We start from the raw sequence: 25530 nt of genomic DNA, 5'->3' as shown, positions 1-25530 counted from the left end.
GCCATGTATTAGAAATCTGTATCATCCTCTTTCCATTCGTGGCATGGCAGCAGCTCCCAGAGCCCTCTCAGGCAATGACAAAGCGCCATGTACATCCCAAGTGAGACAGACAGGGATGGGCCCTGAAACTCTTCTGAGCCTGCCCCTCCCCACCAATTGCAGATGCAATGTTACATCTGCAGTTCACCAAACAGGAACCATCTAGTTCGGAAAAGCCTCTGCAAAAGAGTGTAGCCAAAGGGAGTTACAAGGGACAGAGGAGACAGACACATGGAAGCATATACCCAGATCTCCTGAGCCAGGCAGCCCAGTGCTCCAATCTCATCCTTGTCACTTACTATGAGGCTTTGGCCATGAAAAAGTCCTTCACCTCCATTTTCTCAGCTGTTAAAGGGGAGCAGAGAAATCTAATTTGCTCTTTAGTTAGAATGATCCTCATCTCAACCACAGAACACAGATAAATACTTGAGATAACTACTGTACCCTCAATTCTCCCAAGGATGGAACCTTAACTGCCCTTCTCATTCTAGAAGCATCAGAGAAGTTAATTACATACGACATGTACCTTAGGGCATTAGGGTTTAATTCTGTCAAGAAAGACTGATACAGAATGAGTTAAGCAGCATGGGTAAATACTACCCTCTAGGTTCCCGGAGGGTTCCTGGAGGGAAGGAATTAAATAGAAAGGTAGGAGCTGGGAATCAGGGGGGCTTAGGTGGGAGTCCCAGTCCAAGAAAAGGGGGAGAGCATGGCAGAGCCAACACAGAAAGAAAAGCTAACCTGACACGCTCTGTCCCCTTCACTTGTTTCATGTGACATGCAAGGATGAAGGAAATCATATGAGCACTTTGTGCCTAATGCATTTGTCTGCAAATGGAAAATACAATTAAACATTACAGTTACTGATCTTCAAACGCCCACGTATTATATGATTTGCCTCTAGAAAGCAAGGTACATTTGGTGTTCCTTCCTGATGTTTTGGAAATAACAAAATTACTTTTCTAAATCCTCTGAATTTATACTTCCATGATTTTATGATCCCATTTATGCCATTACATATTTCAAAAGCAAACATTTTAAGTGTTTAGCTTTCAGACCAAAAAAAAACAAACCCAGAAAACCCTGACAATTTCTATTTTAAATGAATCCTTCCAGAACCTCTTAGCTCAGGAAAGGAAGAGGAAAGAAGGCTCATTGTTTTCAGCAGCAAGCAGACAGATCAACCCACCAAGCTGTACAGCCAGTCATGAGGAGCCCTGGACCAAAGATCAACAGATCTGGGATCTAAGCTCAGGTCTCCTAGCCTTTGGAGACTGCTGCTTTCCCTTGGAGACGTCATTTTACTTCTCTGGGTCAGTTTCCTCATCTGTGGAGCGTAAGATCCCTTCCAGCTATCAAAGTATAAAACTTTACCTACACTCTGCCTCAGTAGCTGCAAAAGGGGAAATATTTGCCTCCAACTTTCAGGATGGTAAAGACCAACAAGGAAATATTTGAACAAGCTTTTGAGATTACATAATGAAATAGAAATAAACGAGACTCATAAAATCACAGGGCTATCAGGGGGGCCCTAGAGGTCTGACCAACTAGTCAAAGTGAATCTCAAATTCCCAATGCACAGGAGACTGCTGGCGATTATCTCTCTTCCAGCCTTCCTGTAGCTAAGGGGACCAATGTATTCTCTTTAGGAAGCCAACTGAAAGAAAGCCTGAATTGACAGTCAGCCCAGACAGTGTCCCCAATCTTTCCAAAGGACATCAGGCATTGGATTTTCCCCCTGCACTGTTCTATAGGTATAGATAATATGCCCTCAATTGTTGTAAACTGCAGACTAAATAAAAGGTGCAATTCATGACCTTATTCCCAAAACCAAATCCCGACCTATGTCTGAGTTCAGAAGTTCCTATAGCATAGAAGTTCAGCACCTGGCAAGAAGGGCTCTGCCACTAGAGAGCCTTGAGAAATTGGGCCTGTTACTTCTCAGCCTCTCTTGTCTCATCTGTAAAATGGGGAAAGTAATAGTATCTACATTTCAGGGATGTGAGGAGGATTAATGAGGTATTAGAGCATGTAAATCCCTCAGAAGAGAGCCCGGCCCAGACTAACTGTTTGATAAGTATATTCAATATTGATATCAATATTAACATAATCCAGTAACTATGTATATGATACTGGAGCAGATTGGAAGGTCCTGAAATCCAGGGTACTCCTGGGGAAAGGCAGAGGCTCCCTCCCTCCACCTTCGGACCCTTTTCAGGCAGTCTGAAATTAAGATGTCTGCAACCTAATGGAGGACTGATTGTAAAAGAGGAAAGGGAACCTAGGAATGGTGGTGGCGTAGAAAATTCACAACCAAAGGAACTGAAACAAGGTGTGCTGTGAAGGCAGCAGCAGGGAAAGCATTTGTGGAGAAGTAGGTAAAAGGCAAGAAAGCACCATGTGGGAGAAATTGGGGAGAGAAGCAACACATGTGCACGTGCACGTGCACAGCACAAATAAAAAAACAGATAATCATCCTGGTTGGAAGATGGCAAATTTGGGGGCCGAAGGAGGTCACTGAAAATTACAATATCGTATAAAAACCAGTCACATATAAAACTCTATAAAGGATGTGGGGGCAGAGAACAAGGGTAGCACAGGGAGGACTGCATAATTAACAGGCACCAGGAGAACAATGGAATGAGGAGGTATGCAAGTTGGGGGACATGAAGAAAAGGTGCATTTGTTATGAATGGTGCAAAAATAAAATGGAGTGAGATTTCTGTGCCTGTTAGCAAAGGGAAGCAAAGAACTGGGAGATCTGAAGGGAGGTTGTGGGAATGAAAACACCAGGCAACACAAAAAATGATATGAGGAGCAGAGAAAACCTGGCGGGGGTGTTGATTTTTGGATAGTCTTAATAATAAGTGTTCACTAAATTCAAATTATTGTTCTATTACCAACACTATCATCCAGTGAGGCGAAGCAACTAACCAGAGTTTTTTTGTTTGTTGGTTTGGTTTGGTTTGTTTTTTCGCGTTTGGAGGGAGGGGAAATTTGTTGAAGCTCTGTAACTTTACACAGTCAGATGGGTGGCCCGCCAGCCAGCACAGGTCACCTGAGTTCCCCCTGACGTGAGCAGCACTGCTGGTGTCTACCTTCCTGGAGCTAGTATGCAAATTCCCGCACCACGTCAACCACAGCTGGAACCAAGCCGACTCCAGCAAACCTTCCAATTCAGAGGCGACAGACACCGAGTCCCGGCGGTCTTTCTCGTGAAATGAGACGCAGCTGGGACCTGAGGAGAATCTTGCTTTCAAAACTAAGTTCTCGGACCTCATCCGCTCCATGGCAACCAGCTACAGCAGACCCGGGCCGGTGCCGGTGGCACCGGTGGCGCCACCCGAGGGAGCGGAGCTGTGAAGGGAACACCCGCCGCACCGGGCTCCCCGAACCTTTGTCCGCCCTCCCCGCGCAACCTCGAAGGCCAGGCCCAACGAGTCGGGAGCTTGGCGTAAAGTTTCAGGGTAATCCCCGAACGGGTCGCGCCGGAGACGACCTCTTCCAGGAGCGCCGGCTGCACGCGCTCCCCGGGGTCAACGCCGCTGGCCGAACCTGGGGGTTGGGGGGGTCGCCGAGCAACCACTGCAGGGCACCAACAGGTGGGCAGCTAGGGCTGCCCCGAGAAGCGGCCAGGAGGATGGAGGACGAAGGACGGCGTCCTCGGGCTTTGAAAGCCGTCGCCTGGGGCTAATTCCGCTCCGCGGTCTCCCGGCTAACAGCCCCAGACGCCTGCCCCCACGCCCCGCGCGCGCCCCGCACAGACGCACGCCGGGGTGCAGCCTCACCTCGTGCGGCTCCCACTCGGCGGAGCCTCCAAAGCCAGAGGATCCAAGACGTCCCTGCGACACTGGGCCGGTCCGGGTCCCACGGAGCTCGGAGCACGCCGGGCTCTCGCAGAAGCCTCTGCTCCCGTGCGCTGCCTCTGGGCTGGCGGCGGGCGGGGCGGCTGCCAGAGAAAGCGCGGCGCTGAATCCCGCCCGCGCCGCGGCAGCCGGACTCCCAGGCCACGCCCCCACCCCGCCTCGGGTCACACCCCCAGACCATTTTAGAGCTACGCCCAAGCCACGCCCCCAACCCGGCTCTCCCTCTACTCCCCTGGCCCCGAGCGCGTTTCCTCTCCAGGCCACGCCCCCGACCCGTTCCGGCCGCGCCTCCAGCCCGGTTCTCTGTCCACTTAGGCCATGCTCCCGACCACACTCACCCTCTGCACCCCGGCCTTGCCACGCCCCCTGCCCGGAGACCCGGCCAAGCCGGTCCCTACCAACATCCCGGCTTCCCCCACCATCTTCCCAGTCTTTCCCAGCCCCTCAAGGTATCCCTCATCTCCCATCAGGATATCCCCCAGCCACGCCCCTGGCCCTGCTACACTTCCCCCCCAACTCCTCTTGCCCTCAGCTACACCCAGAGCCCGGCTCTCTTCCAACCACCCCCAGAGACTACCCCATACCACCACCCCCGGCCGGGTCCCCCTAAGCTAGTCTCTTCCCCTACGCCATCAACCCCCAGCCTCACAAGCCCAGGGTGGGAGGAGCCACCTAGTAGCCCAAGCAACCCCTCGTACCCCAGTCCACTTGCCCCACTTCTGCCTCGGTTTGAAGTTCTCTTTACGCGAAGGAGCAGAGGCTATGCTCACTTCTGAGCAAAGGAAACACTGGGTGTGGATTTTTAAAACTACCCTTCTCCCCAGGAACTAGGGCAAGTCTTATTGTACTGTTTAGTGAAGCCACTCAAAGCACTACCGTAACCTTTTCCTTGTGGCCCAAAGGGTAATCAGTAATTTCACATGAAAACCACAGAGGCGAAGCAAGCCCTTCTGTGCGAGGATGTGGACCCCAAACACTCTGTTGATTGTTTACATGCAACTAATGAAACTTGTAAACATATTCTTTTAATAAGTGCCAGTTTTTAGATGATTCATTTAAACGGTTATTATCCACCAACACTACTTTAAACGTGGATTATTTTTATAATCAAAGAACCATAACAACTTTTTTTAAACTAAAAAACATAAAACGATTAAAGTACCCAATGAGGGGTAAAAATTAACTTTATATATGCTTTTTTAAACGGTGAAAAAACTTCTAAATAGTGAAAAAACTTTTTTAAAATAGTAAAAAAAAAAAATCAAATGGTGGTTACAAGTGGTTATGCATTTGTCAAAATCCACAGAAAGAGTGAACTGGAATGTAAACCTGTTCATCATAATGTATCAATATTGACTCATCAGTTCTAACAAATGTACCACAGTTACCTAAGATGTCAATGATAGGAGAAACTGGGGGGAGGGAGGGTTAGTATATGGGAGCTCTCCTTTACAGAAAAAAACTTTTCTGTAAACCTAAAACTGCTCTAAAAAAAGTCTATTAATTAAAGCAAACACACCAAAATATTAATGGTAATTAACTCTGAGTGGGGGAAATTTGAACAAATTTTTTTTGTTATGTGAATTTTTATTGAAATCCCCACATTTTTGGCAAGGAGCATATATATTTTTAAAGCAGAAAAAATATTATGCAAGCAAACTATGGAAAATTTTGGAGGCATAGCATGAGAGGTTAATATCAAATATTCCATTTTATTTTTATTTTATATAACTTTTAAAACATCTGTCTAAAGCTCTTATAAATGTTAAAAATTATATCTATTCTACTATTGTTAAAAAAAAATTTCAAGGGCTACACTGAATTTTTTAATGATCTGTAGAATTAGCACCCATCTGGGGAGAAAAATTTGATTTTTCTTTTTAAAAAATCTGGGTCTCAAAGGATCATTTCTGCCTTCTTGGAAATCATAATTAATATTTACATGCAACATTTTTTCTAGTGAAGAAAAACACTATACTCAAAACCAAGTTTGGGGGTGGGGGGTAGAATTAAAGAGTCCTGGCCCTCAAATACTTGGAGCTCTGTAGAGTTAGAAGCATCTGCCTCCGTGACACCTATGACCCTAGCAAAGCCTTTTTGCCTGAGTTTCAGTGTCCTCAGGGAAAAGGGAAACCCCTCTCTCTCTGCATTGGTCGGAAAATACCAAACTTGACCCCATATAAGAATCTTAGCATCTTAGCCCACACAGGGGCTTAATACTTACTAGTTCTTGCCCTTTAAAAAAAAAAAAATTATTGTTTTAGGGAGAATCTTGAGCTCCTGAGACAAAAGATACTAAGTTGTTGGAACAAGGCAGGATAGTTCAAGAAAAAACTCACTGATATGACCTGGAGGGATTGGATGCTTAACACTCAGCACCATCACTAGCCAAAGCATGAAGGGGATAAATCACCAAACTTCTTCACATCTCGTTTTTCTAATCAATTAAATGAGAGATCTGGACCAGCGGTCTCTAAGTATCCTTCACTTTCCATCACTGCAAGGGGAATTTCAGTGTGGCTTCTGAGTAAAAAGGCCTAAGTCTCCTGTAGTGACCTCTCTCTTTGCCCACAGGACCAGCCATCAGTCACTGCCCTGCAAACAAAGTTGACATCTGCTTTCTACCCTCCCTACAAAAGAGAACCTCCCAAGGCTTCTTTGAACTTTTTTGTTCCTCTCCATGATCTGCTACTACCAGACACTGACTAGGAGCCGAAATTCTAACAGTAGCCAACCTACAGCTTTCCCCCAAGATTCATTGTAACACCACTCACGGGTGCTTTCTGCAAGAGAGTGTCCAGGGATAGAAGCTACCATTTCTCACCCAAGTGTGCGGTGCACTTTTCTTTTTTCTCATAATTACGTCTTCAAAATTTTAATGTTTCTGTTACTATTTATTGAGCACTTTAATATGCTGTGTCATTGACATTCCTTATTTCGTTAAAGCCTCAAAGCAGCCCCTGAAGTACTATTATGTTCCTGTTTTAAAGATGGGGGAAACAAGCATCAGAGAAAGTGAATTAATTGTCTAAGGTTACCCAGCTGGTAAGTAATGGGTCGAGGATTTAATTCCATGCTCCTGCTTTTGAACACTATGAAGAAGACTGTACTGGGACTTCCCTCAGTGTCCTGAGGACTCATTATAGTGTTCCTCTGCTGAAAGTCCCCACTCCTTAGGGGTTTTTCAGGAGCAGGGACAAGGGAAGAAAGTGCTCTGGATGCAACGCTTGTCTCCCACCTCTCAGCCTCATATGTTGAAGTCCCACCCCACAGTGAGATGGTTTTAGGAGGTAGGACCTTGGAAGGTAAGCAGGTTTAGAGGAAGTCATGAAGGTGGGAATCCATGATGGGATCAGTGGCCTAATAAGAAGAGAACTCTGGTTCTCTCCCTCTCCCACTTCCTCTCCCTTGGGAGGACATGGCAAGAACGTGGCCAGCTGCAAGCCAGAAAGTGTGTCCTCAACAGACACCTTGGACCTCCCAGCCTCCAAAAATGTAAAAAATAAATTCCTGTTGTTCAAGCCACCCAGGGTGGTCTTTTGTCATGGCAGCTACTCTAATACAGAAAGCAAACTCCTTTTTCCTTGTTTTAGATTGTTTTTCTTCGAGGAGCTTCCAAAATGGAACCCTTCTGGCCTCGAGCCTCACCCTCTTCTGCTTAAAAAGTTACCTGACTGGGGGGAGAAATCCATTGCTCCACCTAACCTAATAATAATTTATTAAAGCTTTTCACTCTTTTCGACTTCTCAACCCAGACTACTCCAGGGAGCAATCTGAGGCCAGTGTCTCTTCCTCAGAGCCAGACTGTCACCTGGATGGGGTACCTGATGGTCCACACCTGGCTGGGGGAGTGGGAGGGCCATGCAGAGAATATTAACCAGAACTTGTCACACAGACCCAAAGTCACAGTCTCTCATTGACTTTATCTCAGGGACATTCTCACTGACATTTTTATCTTCATCTGTCAGTCTCCAGTGTCCTGTTTCTTAATTGGTTGTGAAAGTGGGAAGGGGAGAAAAGATAGCTTGGCTGGCCCACAGTTGTCCCTGAAGGGGAAGGTAAAACCTGAACAGGCATCAGCCAGCCTTGTGGCTCCAGGAAAATTGTTTAACCCCTCTGCGACTTTCTCCTTCTCTGTGACATACTGTGGCGAATTTGTGATAATGTATGTAAAATCCTAACTCACTCTCTGGCACGTGGTAAATGCTCCATAAACGGTAGTTATCATTATTGATCAGAACGGTTAAGAACGATTTGCAGTCTTTTATTCCACAGTTTATCAGAGCAGACATCTCTCTAAACCCAAGCTTCCTAGGATGGAAGAGTAATGTCTGGTATTTGTCAAATTATTTGGGCACATAAATATCTATTGGAGGGAGGGTAAGTAGTGTCCAATTAATCTGGGCATAGAGAGAAAAGGGTTTTCCCTGTTCTTTTTTTTTTTTTTTTTTTTTTTTTAATATTCTATTTTATTTACTTATTTGACAGAGAGAGGATGGCGAGAGAGGAAATAGAAGCAGGGGGAGTGGGAGAAGGAGAAACGGGCTTCCTGCTGAGCCGGGAGCCCAATGCAGGCCTCAATCCTAAAACACTGGGATCATGACCTGAGCTGAAGGCAGACAGACACTTAACCAACAGAGCCACCCAGGTGCCCATTTTCCTTGTTCTTTGTCCAGAAGCCAGCTCCAGTAACCTTCTACTGTGCCTTCCCTGTGGGCTCAGCCGAAAGGATGCTGGAGGGAATCTGATGGCTCTGGAAGGAATAAGATGGGCAAGGCAGCCATAAGGAAGAGAGGAGAATGAGCAGTAAAACCATGTCCCCAGCTTTCTTACCAGACAACCAGAATCTACACAAAGCCACGAGTGTGGGGGAAGTAGCTGTCTGCAGAGCCCAATTCCCAACTGGTTCTGAAAGCTCTGCAAGGACTCTGACCCGCTCTGAACAGTGACTCGAGGTTTCAAGGGTGTACATTAGCTAGACTAGAGAGGAGACTTTTTGAGACCAGTTCTCCACAAACATAGTCTTTCTCTTTGCCTCAACTAAGCAACTCCTGAAATCCTGTCTTCTTTATTAAATTGCCATGAATGATACCTTCATCTATCAATTTTGCTTTATCTCTCTACCCTTCACCGTGTCACAGCATGCCTTTAATCCTGTACAGGATGTAATCTCTCTGTTAGTGATGAGGCACTGGCTTCGGAAGCAGGCAGAGCGGCGTAGGTCCCCCTTTCACCTCTCCCTAGCTGGGTGGCCTTGGATAAGCTCTTTTGAACCTTTGTTTCTTCAACTGTAATATAGAAATAACAACATGTACCCTGTTGTGGTGGGGAATTTTTTTTTTTTTTTTTTTTTTTGAGAGAGATTGAGAGCAAACACAGAGAGAAAGGCAGAGGGAGAAGGAGAAGCAGACTCCCCACTGAGCAAGGAGCCTAACCCGGCTCCATCCCATGACCCTGGGATCCAGACCTGAGCCGAAGGCATACACTTAACTGACTGAACCAGCCAGGGGCCCCTGAGGTGGGGAATTAAACGAGATCATCTGTGTGAAGACTTTAGAATCGCCAGACCTACAGAGAATATGTAATATGAATGTCTGCTAAGAGCACACACACAGGCAAACCAGATCTGCCTGGTGAACGCCAGTCTTTCTCAAGGCTCACCTCAAGTTCACGTCTTTGAAGCCTTCCCTAACTTCCCTAGGTTTGTTACTTTGTATTCTGTGACAACCTAGACCTCAGATACACTTTTATTTTAGGACTAACCAAGAAGATTATGAATCTCCTGAGGCAGAAAAAAAAAACACATATATAATATAGTGTGTGTGTTTATAGTATAAAATATATTTTTGGGGTGCCTGGGTGGTTCAGTCGTTAAGTGTCTGCCTTTGGCTCAGGTCATGATCTCAAGGCCCTGGGATCGAGCCCCGAATCCGGCTCCCTGCTCAGCAGGAAGCCTGCTTCTCCCTCTCACACTCCCCCTGCTTGTGTTCCCTCTCTTGCTGTGTCTCTGTCAAATAAATAAATAAAATCTTTAAATATATATATATATTTATATTTTATAAATATATTTATATAAATTTATAAATGTAAATATTTATAAATAAATATTTATTTTATATACTCACATATTTTCTTAAGATTTAGTTGTCTGTCAGAGAGAAAGAGAGAGCACAACCAAGGGAAGCAGCAGAGGGAGAAACAGGCTCCCTGCTGAGCAAGGATCTTGATGTAGGACTCTAATCCCAGGACTCTGGGATCATGACCTGAGCTGAAGGCAGACGCTCAACTGAGCCACCCAGGAGTCCCTATTATATATATATATATATATATATATATATATATGTTTTTAAATTTTATTAATTTTTTTTGACAGAGAGAGAGATCACAAGTAGGCAGAGAGGCAGACAGAGAGAGAGGGGGAAGCAGGCTCCCTGATGAGCAGAGAGCCCGATGTGGGGCTCGATCCCAGGACCCTGAATTCATGACCCAAGCCTAAGGCAGATGCTTAACCCACTGAGCCACCCAGGCACCCTATTTTTTTTTTTTAATTAATAGACTTTATTTTTTGAGAGCAGGTTTTAGCTAACAGAAGAACTAGTCAGGAAGTTCAGAGTCCCCACATAACTCTTATTGTCACCCTCAACAGTTTCCCTCCTTATTAACATATGGCATCTGTGTGGTACATTTGTTAAAATTGATGAGCCCATACTGATACATTACTATTAACTCAGGTCCATAGGTTACAGCGAGGTTCACTTTTCCATTATACAGTTGCACGGGTTTTGACAAAGGCAGGATGTCACGAATCCACCATCACAGTATCACAGATAGTTTCACTGTCCTAGAAACCTCCTGTGCTCCACCTGCTCCTCCCTCCCTCCCAGCTAAGCCTGGCAACCACTGATCTCTCCACCATCCCATAGTTTCACCTTTTCCAGAATGTCATATAGTTGGAATCACACAGTATGTAACTTTAGCTGGCAATAATTACTCCTTTAAAAAAATAAAAAAGATTTATTGGGGTGCCTGGGGGCTCACTCAGTTACGTGTCTGACTTTGACTCAGGTCATGGTACCAGGGTCCTGGGATGGAGTCCCAAGTCAGGCTCCCTGCTCAGCAGGGAGCCCGCTTCTCCCTCGCCCTCTGCCTCCAGCGGACTCACGATCTGTCCCTCCCCTCAAATAAATTTTTAAAACTTAAAAAAAAAAAAGACTTATTTATTTACTTGAGAGAGAGAGAGTGAGTGCACAAGAGAAAGGGGCAGAAGGAGCAGAGGGAGAATCTCAAGCAGACTCTGCACTGAGAGGGGAACTTGATCCCAGTCAGGGCCATAAGATCACCACCTGAGCCATAACCAAGAGATATTTAAGCGACTGCGCCATGCAGGCGCCCCTAATTGTTTCTTTTATCATAGCACCCTAAGACTTCAGACACAAATTTTTTTTTACCACTGATCAAAGACATAACCTCCTTAAGGGCAGAAATACTTTTTCTTTTACTTTATTTACTTTGGGATGTCCCATGACACTAGGTATATTGCAGGTACTAGGTCTTCAATAAAATAATAATAATAATACAGTATTAGATGTTATTATATCCCTTGAGGTATATTAGAATCTTGAAGTATGAAATTTTTTTTGAAAAAAACAGTTCCTAAATTCAAGGTTCTGACAGTCTAGGCAGGCTGCCAGCTCTTTTTGGCTCATTTTTATAAGTCCTATTAAAACAATAATTCTTTTCAACTCCAAAATTCTAAGCAAACTCCTAATAACCCCAGAGCCCACAACTATAATTTGAGATGAATCATGTGACCAGTTTTGAATTTCATCTCTGACCAAACTCTTCCATTTTAAAACCCAAGTTAATTCTCCCCCCTCCCCCACTGACTTCAAAAGTAAAGGAGAGCAAATGGGAGAGAACAAGATGATTCACTGTTCACTTATAAGTAGCCTTTAAATAATAAGGGACAAGTTAAGGAGGCAGTTAGAGTATATTTTAAAACAGAGGGTTCCTTCACAGATCAGAATATTAACTAAGGAATATTCACAGTAAATTTCTAGACCTGGGTAGCAAGGGAATTTAATAAATGGATATGCCAGGAAAAGGAGCTATAATAGTAGAATCATATTTGTAGAGGTTTAAGAAAACAGTGGGAAAGCCACATACTGATCAAAGTCAATTAGACTCAAGCATTCTAGCACCTTCTTGGACTTACTGCTTTGCTTGAGACATACAAAATGCCCCCTGAACATTTTTCAGAATTAAACTGGTAATGTTTACAAGTAATAAAACTAAAATATCTCACTACCATTATGATAGCCACCATTCTAAGAGCCAAAGCATACTTGAGGCTTAATTACATCTTTTCTATCTTTTTTTAAGTTTATTTATTTATTTATTTATTTATTTTTTTAATTTTTTTTTAAAGATTTTATTTATTTATTTGACACAGAGAGATCACAAGTAGGCAGAGAGGCAGGCAGAGAGAGAGGAGGAAGCAGGCTCCCTGCTGAGCAGAGAGCCCGATGTGGGACTCGATCCCAGAACCCTGAGATCATGACCTGAGCTGAAGGCAGCGGCTTAACCCACTGAGCCACCCAGGCGCCCCTATTTATTTATTTTTAGTAATCTCTGCACCCAATGTGGAGCTCAAATTCACAACCCCGAGATCAAGGGTCACATGCTCTTCCAACTGAGGCAGCCCCAACATCTTTTCATTCAATCTGCAGAGTGAGAGCACAGGTTTCCTATAAGACATAGCTGAATTTGAATCCCACCCCTGCCACTTAGTAGCCAAGTGACAAAAAGCGAGTTACTTTATTTCTCTTGCCTCAGATATTTAAAAAATTGAGGTATAAAATACTATGCAGTACATAAATCTTTCATGTGTGGTTGGATGAGTGTTTGTGTGTGTGTGTGTGTGTGTGTGTGTGTGTGTGTGTGTTGGACAGATCCTAAGATGACCCCTATGATGCCTTTCTCTTGATGTTTGTGTCTTTATGTAAGCCACTCGCCCACTATAGATAGAATCTGCAATTTTCACCCAACCAATAGAAAAATGGCAAAAGTGATAGGATGTTATATTGTATAAAGACCCTCTCCTAGTAGACTAGAGGGAAATACTCATTGCTGGCGTGGTAAATGGCTCTGTTGGAGAGGCCCATGTGGTAAGGAACTATGAGCAGCCCCAAGGAACTGGGCAGTCGGGGGTGGGGATGGGGGGTTGCCCTTCAGCCAATAGCCATAAAAAATCTGACCATAAGCTTCCTTACTTCTTCAAGGAAGTTCTGCCAGCAACCTGAATGGGCTTGGGAGAGCTCGAGCTTCTAGATCAGAACACATCTGAGCCCATATGCTTTTTTTTTTTTTAATATTTTATTTATTTATTTGACAGACAGAGATCACAAGTAGGCATAGAGGCAGGCAGAGAGAGAGAGAGGAGGAAGCAAGCTCCCTGCCGAGCAGAGAACCCGATGCGGGACTTGATCCCAGGACCCTGAGATCATGACCTGAGCCGAAGGCAGAGGCTTCACCCACTGAGCCACACAGGCACCACCGAGCCCACATCTTGATCACAACTCAGACCCATGCTTCACTGGGTCCATACTTCTGATCTATGGAAACTGAGAGAAAATATCCATGTGTTGCTTTAACCCCACTACGTTTGTGGTAATGTGTTTTCATGTCACAGAAAACTAATGCAGTATCAACGTAACCGCAAGGCTGATCAAAAGATAGAACATCTCCAGCACCTCATGTGCCCTTCCAGTCAGCAATGTCGATATCCAAAGGATACAGATTATTCTGACCACCATCACCATAAATTATTCTGTTTGTTTTTGAACTTCATATAAATGGAATCATGCAGTAGGCAGTCCTTTGTGTCTGATTTCTTTTACTTAACATTGTGTCTGTGGGATTTGTCCGTGTTCCGTGTAACAGTAGTTCATTCTTTTCCATTGCTGGGTAGTAGTCCACTGTTTCAATCTACCATGTCCCATTCTACTGGTGATGGACAATTAAGTTGGTTCTACTGTTGGTTATTACGCTTCTATGAACATTCTTGAGCATGCTTGTACTAGAAAAAAAATTATACTTTTTTGGGTAAAAAGCCAGGATCAGTATTGCTGGGTCATAGAGTTTGCACATGTTCACCTTTATTTGGTACCACCAAATATTTTTTCCAAAATGGTTGTATCATTTTACATTCCTACAAGTGATATAATAGACTTCGGGTGCTCCACTACCCTCATTAACATTTGGTATTGTCTTAGCTTAAAAAAAAAAATAGGGATAACAACAGTATATACTACCTAGAGTTGCTGTGAACATCAGGTGAGAATATGTGCAAATGTCCTCAAAAACTAGAACTTGTTTGGGGCGCCTGGGTGACTTAGTGGGTTAAAGCCTCTGCCTTCAGCTCAGGTCATGATCCCAGGGTCCTGGGATAGAGCCCCACATCAGGCTCCCTGCTTAGCAGGAAACCTGCTTCCCTTCCTCTCTCTCTGCCTACCTCTCTGCCTATCTGTGATCTCTGTCTGTCAAATAAACAAATAAAATCTTTTAAAAAAAAAAACAAAAAACTATTACTTGTTTGATAAATAGTAGGTATTTATTTCCATTTTGCTTTTCAGATCACACAGGTGGAAGACACTGGGCTGGAATTCAAACTCCAAGGGAAAAATTCCAAACATCATCCTCTTTCTACCATACTTCCATTAGGTCACTTCCCAGATGTTCTTTAATGGGCATCAATCTTTACAAATGTTTCAAGATTAATTCTTTTTTTAGACTGCATTCTCCTACATAGGTCCCCAGAAGTACGTATTCTTTCTGTATGACATAAAAGGTAAATAGACTTGCAGCCCTACAATGTAAGGGTATTAGCAATTTCTTTTACAGCAAATTCTCACACTCTTTATTGCCATTTACTACAGTGCATTCCCTCTACCAAATATCTTCTGTTGAAAGTGGCCTTCGTTGCCTTTGCTGATTTCCTCAACTAAAGAGCTTAGTTTATACTTAGTCCTAAATTGTCAACTTCTTCACTTTCCTGCCATACACTAATAGACCACTTGTTCTATTACTTCTTTCTCCTTTACATGACAAGAACAAGTTCTATTCGCAAATAAAGGCAGTGAAATGGAACATAAGGATTTTGTTGGTGGCAGCAAGAGAGAAGCTGGCGAGACAGGCCATGTAGCCCAAAGACAGAACAGCAGATGGACAATGTGGTTCCCACATCAGAGGTCCCAGGACCACACAAGGATCTACTTGAAAAAGTCCCAATGACATTTGGGCTCATCTAGCATCAAGGCTCATTTGACAAAGGGCTAATGTGTTTGTAATGCACTGGAATGTTATAATGTTAATTTAATGTTTGTGGAGGAAAAAATACAGATGGAAAAAAATCAGATTGAGGACACCGTCTAAGAAGGATGCCCTAGTCTCAACTCAGAGAATATAATTAGATGTGAAAACAGATGTCATACAGATTTTTTTCTCAGACACATATTCAGGATTAATTTTTGTTTTGCACATTGCCTTTATCATATTCAACTACCCTGTGTATAGAAATTCAGAAAAGTTAGCAAGGAAAAAAGTATTACAATCTGAAATGACACAGAGAGTCAATATTCAGGCCTGAACACTGAGGTAAGAGAAACAAAACTGTTTCAAGACCTGTAAATTCCTCCAGGATGGCTGAGTTTTGCCAAACACTTATTATTTTTTTTTAATGATTTTTATTTGTTTACTAGAGAGACACAGTGCACGAGACAGAGACAGAGAGAGAACAGGGGCATAGGGAGAGGGAGAAACAGATCCCCCTCACTGAGTAGGGATCTTGACACAGGGCTTGATCCCAGGACCGTGGGATCATGACCCGAGCCAAAGGCAGACGCTTAACCGACTGAGCCCCACAGGCACCTCTGCCAATCACTTAAAGAAGACTTAATACCAATTCTTCTCAAACTATTCCCCCCAAAAAGAAGAGGATGGAAAGCTTCCAGACTCATTCTACAAAGCCAGTATTACCCTGATGCCAAAACCAGATAAAGACAGTACAAAAAAAAGAACACTACAGGCCCATATCTCCAGTAAACATGGAGGCAGAGCAGACCAAATCCAACAATACATTTAAAAAATTAATTCACCACACTCAAGTGGGATTTATTCCTAGGATGCAAGGCTGGTTCAATATTTGCAAGTCAATCAACATGATACATCACATTAATAAGAGAAAAGATTAAAGTTATGACAAAGTAAAAGTACAGCATCCATTCATGATAAAAACCCTCAACAGAGTAGGTTTAGAGGGAACACACCTCTACATAATAAAGGTCATATATGAGAAACCTGCAGCTAACACCATCCTCAATGGTAAAAAATAGAGAGCTTTCCCCTTAAAGTCAGGAACAAGACAAGGATGTCCACTCTCCCTACTTTTATTTAACATAGTACTGAAAGTCCTAGACACAGCAATCAGAAAAGAAAAATGAATAAAAGGCATTGAAATTGGTAAGAAAGAAATAAAACTTTCACTATCTGCAGATGATACCATTAATAGAAAACCTTACAGACTCTACCAAGAAACTATTGGAACTGATAAATGAATTCAGTGAGATTGCAGGATACAAAAGTCAATGTTTAGAAATCCATTGCATTTCTATACACTAATAATGAACAACAGAAAGAGAAATTAAAACAATCCCATTTACAATTGCACCCAAAATAATAAAATACCTAGTAATAAACTTAACCAAGGAGGTGAAAGACCTCTACTCTGAAAACTATAAAGCATTGGTGAAAGAAATTCAAAGCAACACAAACAAATGGGAAGACATCCCCATGCTCATGGACTAGAAGAACAAATACTGTAAAGATATCCATATTACCTAAAGCAAGCTACAGATTTAATGGAATCCTTACCAAACTACCAATAGCATTTGTCACAGAACTAGAACAAGCAATCCTAAAATTTGTTTGGAACTACAAAAGACCCCAAATAGCCAAAGTTACATTGATAAACAATAAATTTCTACTCCCTATTCTCTCTTCTCATTCTGGGATCCCTGTAATGGTAATGTTATTATGCTTCATGGTGTTGCAAATGTCTACTCCCATTTTGCATAATTTTTTTTTTCTCTTTTACGTGCTCAGCTTGTTTACTTCCCATAACTCTGTCCTCCAGGCCACTGATTCATCCTTCTGCTTCCTCTGGTTGGCTATTTAGTCCATCTAGTGTATTTTTTATTTTATTTAATGTGTTTTTCATCTCTGTCTTGTTCTTTGTTTATCTCCTTGTTAAGGGTCTCACCAATGTCCTCCACTCTCTTCTCAAGTCCAGTGAGTATCTTTATGACCATTACTTTAAATCCTCTAGCAGACACGTTACTCATCTCTGTCAAGCTTAGATCTCTTGCTGTGGTTTTGCCGTGGTTTTCTTTGGGACATATTCCTCTGTCTTCTCAGTTTGTCTAGCTCTCTGTGTCTGTTTTTGTGTGTAAGGAAAGTCAGCTCTATCTCCTGCTCTTCAGAGTACTGGCCTCATGAAGAAGAGGTCTTGTCGTGCCCTGCATGCAGTGCAGTGTCCCTTACTTATCAGAATCTGCAACATCAGGGGTATCTGCTGGGTGTACTGTGTGCATGCTCGTATTGTGTCTGAGCCACTCTTTCCTTTAGTCCAGTCATCTTCAGTAGCTCTCTTTGACTGTTGTGGGCAGGGTTTGGTCCCTGTGGTGTTTGTGGACCAGTCTGGAGCCACCTTGAGCTTGAGCTGAATCAGACCAAGCATTTGCCAGAGATGGAGGAAAACCAAAGTGCAGTGCATTTGAATTCATTTATCAGTTCCAATAGTTTCTTGGTAGAGTCTGTAAGGTTTTCTATTAATAGTATCATCTGCAGATAGTGAAGGTTTTATTTCTTTCTTACCAATTTCAATGCCTTTTATTCATTTTTCTTTTCTGATTGCTGTGTCTAGGACTTTCAGTACTATGTTAAATAAAAGTAGGGAGAGTGGACATCCTTGTCTTGTTCCTGACTTTAAGGGGAAAGCTCTCTATTTTTTACCATTGAGGATGGTGTTAGCTGCAGGTTTCTCATATATGACCTTTATTATGTAGAGGTGTGTTCCCTCTAAACCTACTCTGTTGAGGGTTTTTATCATGAATGGATGCTGTACTTTTACTTTGTCATATACTTTTTTTCTGAATCTATTCCCTATGTTGTTCCTTGAGATGGTTTCATTGGTGGACAGGACCTATAATATGACCAGCTGTCTACACCCAGCCCACTGCTGGGCCTCCATCTGACTCGTGTGTGTGTGTGTGTGTGTGTGTGTGTGTGTGTGTGTGTGTGTTTATATATCTTCCCCTTTCCCTGCCAGGGCTGCTTGCACATTGCCAGGCTCTGTCCCTGGTTTGGATGGGCTTTGGCCAGCAGCATATTGGAGGCAGCAGATTCACGAAATGTTCAGAGGAAAGGGCATGGAGTGTTAGCAGCACAGGGACTGAGGCCAGCCTGGCTGGAGGGGACAAATCCAGGAAGTATGGTGGGCGTGAGGGCAGGGTGTAAGCAAAGCCTTGTTGGTTTCAGCAGGTGGCCATAGATTGTTTACCCTGGTGGGGGCAGGGAAAGGAAATGGCAACAACTTTGCTCTTAGAGAAATCCCTCAGCAACTCTGAGAGTAGTAAATAACCTTCCCTCCCCTATGCCCCAGGCAGTTTTCGAACTGTTCCTCTTCAAACTGTGTCTCTGGGGGCTGTCTGGCACTATCTCTTTAAGTAAGGATGGAGACTCGGTATCCCCTCATTTTCCCAGGTCACCCAGAGCCTAGCCTGCTGATTTTCTAAATTCCAGGTTTTAAGTCCCACTGATTCTAAGAAGTCACAAAATTCAGCCCCTTTGGTTGTCAAAGCCAAATGCTATGGGGATTCCCTTTTCCTATGCAAGCTCCCCAGTGTGAGGGTCTCTTTCCTTCCCCTCTCTGCAGCCATGCTTTGTCTGTAATGGTCCCGCTATTCTGTTTTGCTCCCCACTGTGTCTCTGCTCTTCCTACCCTCTTCAATGTGGCCTCTTGTCTACTTTTAGTTGTGGAGTCTATTCTGCCAGACTTCAGATCATTTTCTGGGTTACTTACACTGATGTGAGTGTTATCCAGTTGTATCCAAGGGATGAGGGGAGCTTAGGGTCCTGTTCCATCAGCTTCCCACAAGGTGAAATGTTTTTTATGAAACCCTGGCAGAGACAGCACTTCCAGGTATATAAATGGGTATTTACCTTCTTTCCAAATAAGTTGATTGTGAATGATTAAATGTTCTTGTTATTCCTGCCATTAATCTGCACAATTACTTCTTGCCAGGCACCATGTTGCATAGTTCATCATTAAAGCCACACTATGGAAAGCTTATTATTATCTTCATTTTATAAGTGAGGAAACTAAGGCACAGAGAGGTTAAATAAATGGCCCCAGGTCCTCAGCTGCATGTGTTTAGCAGAGCAAGGATTCAAGTCAAGGTGTGTTTGACTTCCACAGCCCCAGCATCCCCAGTATGGACATCTAGCAGCTCCTCTCTGCTGAAGGACCAATCAGCACGTTCACAGCATATAGACTACAGTGCCACGTGGGAGGCATCCAGAATCGAGGCTATGACCTGGCTTCCATTTCCAGAACTGTATGACTTGGGGCTTGTGTCTTAACCTGTATGAATTGCAGTGTTGCCATCTCTAAAATGGTGGAAATTATCCCTCTTCCCAGGACTACTGACAGAATGGACTAAAATATGTTAAGTCCCAGATAAGAACTTGTCAGTTCTTTAGTGTGTATGTGGGGGCAGGGGTTAGGTCGAGATGGCTAATTCTATGTGCCAGTTTGGCTGAGCCACGGTGTCCAGCTGTTTGGTTAAACACCCGTCTAGATGTTTCCTTGAAGGTCTTCTTAGATATAAATAACATTTAAATCAGTAGATTTTGAGTAAAGTAGATTATTCTCTGTAATGTGGGTAGGCCCTATCCAATCAAAAAGTATTAAAAGCAAAGATAAAGTTTTCCCAAGAAGAAGGGATTTGGTCTCAAGCCTGCTACACAGAAACCCTGCCTTATTTTCCAGCCTGCAGCCCGCTCTGTGGATTTTAGACTTGCCGTACCCACAATTACATGAGCCGTTCTTTATCTCTCTCACCTTCTCTCTCTCTGTATGTATCTCTATTTCTATATATATAATCTATGCCATTTCTCTAGAGAATCCCAACGAATACAGGGGTAGAAGGCAAGTTTGGAAAGTCTTCAAATCCTGCCTGAACCTAGTTCTCCAGAGAAGTATACATGTACCAGTCAGAGACACCTGATAGGATGTGAATGCTCTGGATACTAAAAATAGCTAAAATGGAACTAAGGGTCTCATCTGCTCTCTAGCTGACAGGCAAAAAGTAGTTCTGTAGCATGCCAACCCAGGGATCTGTGGGAGCCACGGGGTATACCTGGGGCAGGGGCCGGGGAGGGGAGGGAATGTGGGTTGTTTTTAGAGAGGCCTAAGCTGTGGTAGGAGAGGGAGGAAGAGACAAAAGGCATTTTAGAGCGCAGGCACTCAGTGAAGGCAGGGCCTAGTCCTTCTCACAGCCTATGCTTCTACTCACTGCCATTTTCCGACACGACCATCTGGCCATTCGTCTGCCTGAGATCTCAGCATTACCTGGGGCCATACTCCCCTTCAGAACCCATGCCAGGAGCTTCCCCCATGCCTGTGACCTACTTCTGGGGGTCCCTCCACCTGAAAAACCAGCTCTACAGTTCTCCATTTGCAATTCAATGCTATTCTTTCCTCACAGCTCAGTTCACACAGTCCACGCCACCCTTCCTGGGCATAGAATTGAGTATCCCCCCATCTCTCCTCCTAGAGTTCTCTTAAAAGTATGTGCTTTTTGTCATCATCAGCCTGAAGCTTCTTTAGTTCCCTGTGCCTAGTTTCATACCCTGCATTTAGTACACATTCAATAAACATTCGCTGAATGAAATTGGGCTGGAAAAGAGTTATTTGGAATGGGGAGATTTTGAAGCAACAATATTGGTGATCATATGACCGATAAATGGCTGACATGAAATTCAGATTCAAGTTTTCAGTCTTAATTTCAGGAGGTATTCGCCATAGCACATCTGGTAGACAAGCCAGCAGTGTGGGGGCACCCTCAGGGCAATCCCTGATCCCTAAGTAGGTGACAATGGTGGGCCTTAACAAACACCTGGGGCAAACAGGGATGGACCATCTATTTCAAGTCTAACAGCAGCCAAATCTAGACACAAAATTTCATTGACTGAGAAGGAAGGTCCAGGAGCAGAAGACAGGCAAAATGTCAGAATGTTCCTCAAACTTCTACCACAGCCTACAGTGAGAAAAGTATTTGACACTCTAATCCGGTAAACACCTTCATGAATATAGACACAGGGAGGAAATTTCACAAACAATGCTGACCCTTAGTGCATGCAGTGGGTTCTGATACTTTTATTCTATCTGTTACTGTCAGTTCCTTCTGTTACTGTTTTCTCTGGTTCTGGTAGACTCACTAAGGGGTGACTCCCATAGTCGGATGTACTCTAGTGCTTGGGAATGTGAAAACTCCCACAGCGTGACAGTAAACAGGGCACAGACGTGACATGCCCTCCCTCTGCTCCCTTTCTTCCTTCTCCCATTTCAGTTCATTCTCCTCCTCCTCTGGGGCAAATGCAGTTTCAGCCAGTGATCCTTTTATGTCTTGCCTTCCTAACAAATAGGTACTGTTTCCTTTTCTTTGGCAAGTTCTACTTATAACTTTAAGCTACTGGCAATGTGATTTATACAGTATCACTGGCATTATATGTTCTCTGTTGTGTCACTGAAAAACCCCAAAAGGGGACTCTTTTTCAATTCTTTCTCAGTATTTCCATAAAACAGAGAGCCCAAGAACTCAATTTTGCTGATTGTTCAGGCCTAACTATGTGAGGACTAGACTGATCACCTTTACTAGGCCCTCAGGATGATAAGGGTTAACCTAACTCCTGGACTCCCATGTGGGTCTCCGGGCCCCTCACTACCTCAGTCACAAATAATTTTACCGGGTGGTCAAATATAACATTCGAATCCTTATTCTACTTCTTTGTAAACTAACTTTACATTCCAGCCAGGCTAGCCAGCCCCACTGAATCACAGGGCTCCTCTCTGCAGCACTCTGACAAGAGCCTTTCTTTATGATTGAAACACTCATGGAAACCATGACTAATAAACAAGCGGCTCTACCCGAATTGACAGCAACTCCTGTGACCCTCCTTCCCTCCATCCAGCCCTCCCTGCCCTCCCCAAGCTTTCCAAGTCTCTGTAGCACCCTCAGGTTAGAACAGAATGTCATGGTTTTTTGCTTTTCTAATCTGGCCAATCAATCCTATGGAAACAGGTGTAGGCACAAGAGAAGGGCTGGGCCAGTTGCCCGCAGAGCTCAACTCCGCAACCATGTTCCCCCTCTGGCTGTCAGCCTCTGCTCAATTCTGGAATAGAGGATGGTGTTTTGACCTCTGTGGTGTGGGAACCAGGTGCCTGGATTTGCGGCCTCCCGTCAGTCGCTCCTCCAGGAGCCTGGCAGGCAGCGCTACTGAGGAGAAAGCTGGGTTTGGTGACGTCTCTAAGGTTGCCAGGGAGTTAGGGAGCACGGTTCCCAGTGCACCCCAGCTTATTCTCTTTCGACTCAATGGGCATTTCTGCTAGGACGTGATACACACGCACATTTCCAAACAAACACTCCCACCTTGTTCTCTTCAGTTGTGCACAAAAGATAGCAGGGTTCACAGGAAAGGCAGGGCTGAGGCAGACCACTCAAACCCACACAACTTTCTTACCAGAGCCCGAATGAAACAGTAATAACCGTAATAAAAAGAATTACACGAGGCGCCTGAGTGGCTCAGTGGGTTGAGCCTCTGTCTTCGGCTCAGGTCATGATCCCAGGGTCCTGGGATCGAGCCCCACATCTGGCTCTTTGCTCGGCGGGGAGCCTGCTTCCCCCTTTCTCTCTGCCTGCCTCTCTGCCTGCTTGTGATCTCTGTCTGCCAAATAAATAAATAAAAATCTTTAAAAAAAAAAAAAAAGACTTACACAATGAAAAGTCCAGGTAGATTCTGAGTAAAGAAATACAACAGAAAATACAGGACTTCACTTTTAAAAATGGTGGAGAATGAAAGATAGGGGCTCAAACATCTGTACCCCCATGTTCATAGCAGCATTACCGACAGTAGCCAAGAGGTGGAGGCAAGCCACGTGTCTACTGACAGATCACTGGATAAACCAACTGTGATATAGTCATACAGTGAAATGTCACTCAGCCTATAAGAACATTCTGACATAGGCTACAACATGGGTGAACACTGAGGAAATGATGCTAAATGAAATAAACCCATCACAGAAGGACAAATACTCTATGATCCCATTTATACGAGCTACAGCAGTCAAACTCATGGAGGCACAAAGTAGCATGGTGTTTGCCACGGAATAGAGAGAGGAGTGACGGGAAGGGAGTTACTGTTTAATGAACTCGGGGTTTCAGTTTCTCAAGATGAAAGCGTTCTGGAGGCTGGTGGTGGTGATGGTTGTGCAACAGTGTGAATGTACTTGATGCCCTTGAACTGTTCACTTGAAAACGATTAAGATGGGGGGCGCCTGGGTGGCTCAGTGGGTTAAGCCTCTGTCTTTGGCTTGGGTCATGGTCTCAGGGTCCTGAGATCGAGCCCCGCATCAGGCTTTCTGCTTCCCCCTCTCTGTCTGCCTGCTGCTCTGCCTACTCGTGATCTCTCTCTCTCTGTGTCAAATAAGTAAATAAAATCTTTTAAAAAATGACTAAGGTAGTAAATTATATTTTCTGAGTATTTTACTTCGATTTAAAAAAATAAGAAATGAATAGCCACACAGAAGGGGTGTGAGGGTTCGACACCAATGAGTTATGGGGACATAGATTGAAAGAATGGAGCGGGGACGCCTGAGTGGTTCAGTTGGTTGAGTGTCTGCCTTCGACTCAGGTCGTGGTCTCAGATTCCTGGGATCAAGTCCCATATTGGGCTCCTTGCAAAGCGAGGAGCCTGCTTCTTCCTCTGTCTGCCATTCCCCCTGCTTGTGTTGTCTCTCACAAGACTGGGGCCCAGAAGAAGGAAGTGGATAAAGGAGACTGGGGAAGAGGCTGCTGCTCTCGGAAGCACCAAGCACTATCCACCAGGAACCTCCATGAACCGGGGAACTTCTACACGATATTGACATCCTTTCCCTGTCTGCCAATTGCACTGAGCTGAACCATTGCATGAAAACTCGACCCAGAGCAAAGCGGTCTACACTACACTGTCCTGACCAAGTTCCTCAATAGGGTCATCCTTCCACCTGCCCTGCCTTGGGTTCAGCCTAAACTACTAGAAAAGCCGCATGTCAAGGCATCAACCCCAGTGCCCATCAAGCAGACCAGTCTTCTTGAAGCACACTATCTATCTTATGGAGAAAACATTCCACTCTCCGTGGTAAAAACAACATTACCTAGCAGCTACCATCTCGCACCGGACACATACTTGGTGTTACGGACTCTGGAAAATAACACGCTCACCTCAAGACCTATAGGGAAAAGAAGTATCGACAGAGATCGAAAATCACCAAAGTGTTTCTCTCCCCTTATTTCCATTTGGAATGCATAGTTTTTCTAGGAAGAAAGCATTTCTATGTCTGAACAAGATCTCTTAAAGGAGGAACTAGCACAAATGGTCAAAATACAGGGGATGTGAAACATGTTCATCCATCGGGGGGATGGGCTGCTCTACAGTGTTGCAGAGGGCTCACGGATTCTCCGCACATTGCCAACCACCGCGGGAAGGGGCTCCACGTACAAGGGGGCAGGCTAACTGAACGTATAACATAATAGTCATGCTTTAAAAATGTCTATGGGCAAGTAAGAAAATTATTGGCAATTAATTTTTTTAAGATTTTATTTGTTTGAGAGAGAGATTAAGCGGAGGCAGGGAGAGGGTGATGCAGACTCCCCGCCAACTGAGCAGGAAGCCCGATGTAAGGCTCAATCCCAGGACCCTGGGATCATGACCTGAAGCCAAAGGTAGACGCATAAGCGACTGAGCTACCGAGGTGCCCAAACTATTGGCAATTTTAAAAATTTCTAGACAGTTTATATAAGGATATCTAAAAGAACATTTTATAGCCTACATTGCTCTATGTTAAACTGTCACGCCTGTTTACTGTTATTTCTTATCTTACGAAGGCTATGTAGATAAAACTGTAGACTACTTAGTTATGTATCTCCTTGGCAATTAGAGTTATCAGTTCCTATCTTTGAATTAAAACGGACACATTTCCTGTCCACCTGCGCACACAGAGATCACTAACAATCACAGGACTCTTGGTCAGAATGAAAACCAGGGGAGTTGGCAGAATTAGTTGATTTACCATGTGGGGTATAAAGAGTTGGATGCTCCCCTCCACAATAAGAAAGTCTTGGTGCTGGGGCCAGAAGGCTTTCACTTAGTTGGCTGGAATCCCTAGCAATCATTTTTGAATTAGGACAGGTTTGGTCACTGAGATAATCTGTTGCCTGAGGCTCCCGCTAGCCTAAACCAACAATGA

General features: G+C 44.1%; 1 protein-coding gene across 5 annotated transcripts in view; it reads right to left on the bottom strand.

Annotated features, from left to right (window-relative positions):
* Positions 1–25530, bottom strand: part of SPATA13 (spermatogenesis associated 13) — a 338234-nt gene that overhangs the window by 144295 nt on the left and 168409 nt on the right. Inside the window, exon 1 of one of the 5 annotated variants that reach the window (XM_032315385.1) lies at positions 3828–4049. The exons of the other annotated variants lie outside the window; for them this stretch is intronic. The gene's annotated coding sequence lies outside the window, so the exon portion shown is untranslated. Of the gene's footprint in view, positions 1–3827; positions 4050–25530 lie in introns of those variants that run through there. 5 annotated transcript variants of the gene reach the window in all.

Source organism: Mustela erminea, chromosome 15 (genome assembly GCF_009829155.1).
Source record: "Mustela erminea isolate mMusErm1 chromosome 15, mMusErm1.Pri, whole genome shotgun sequence".
In the NCBI taxonomy this organism is placed as follows: Eukaryota; Metazoa; Chordata; class Mammalia; order Carnivora; family Mustelidae; genus Mustela; species Mustela erminea.
This window is presented reverse-complemented; position numbering and strand designations above follow the sequence as displayed.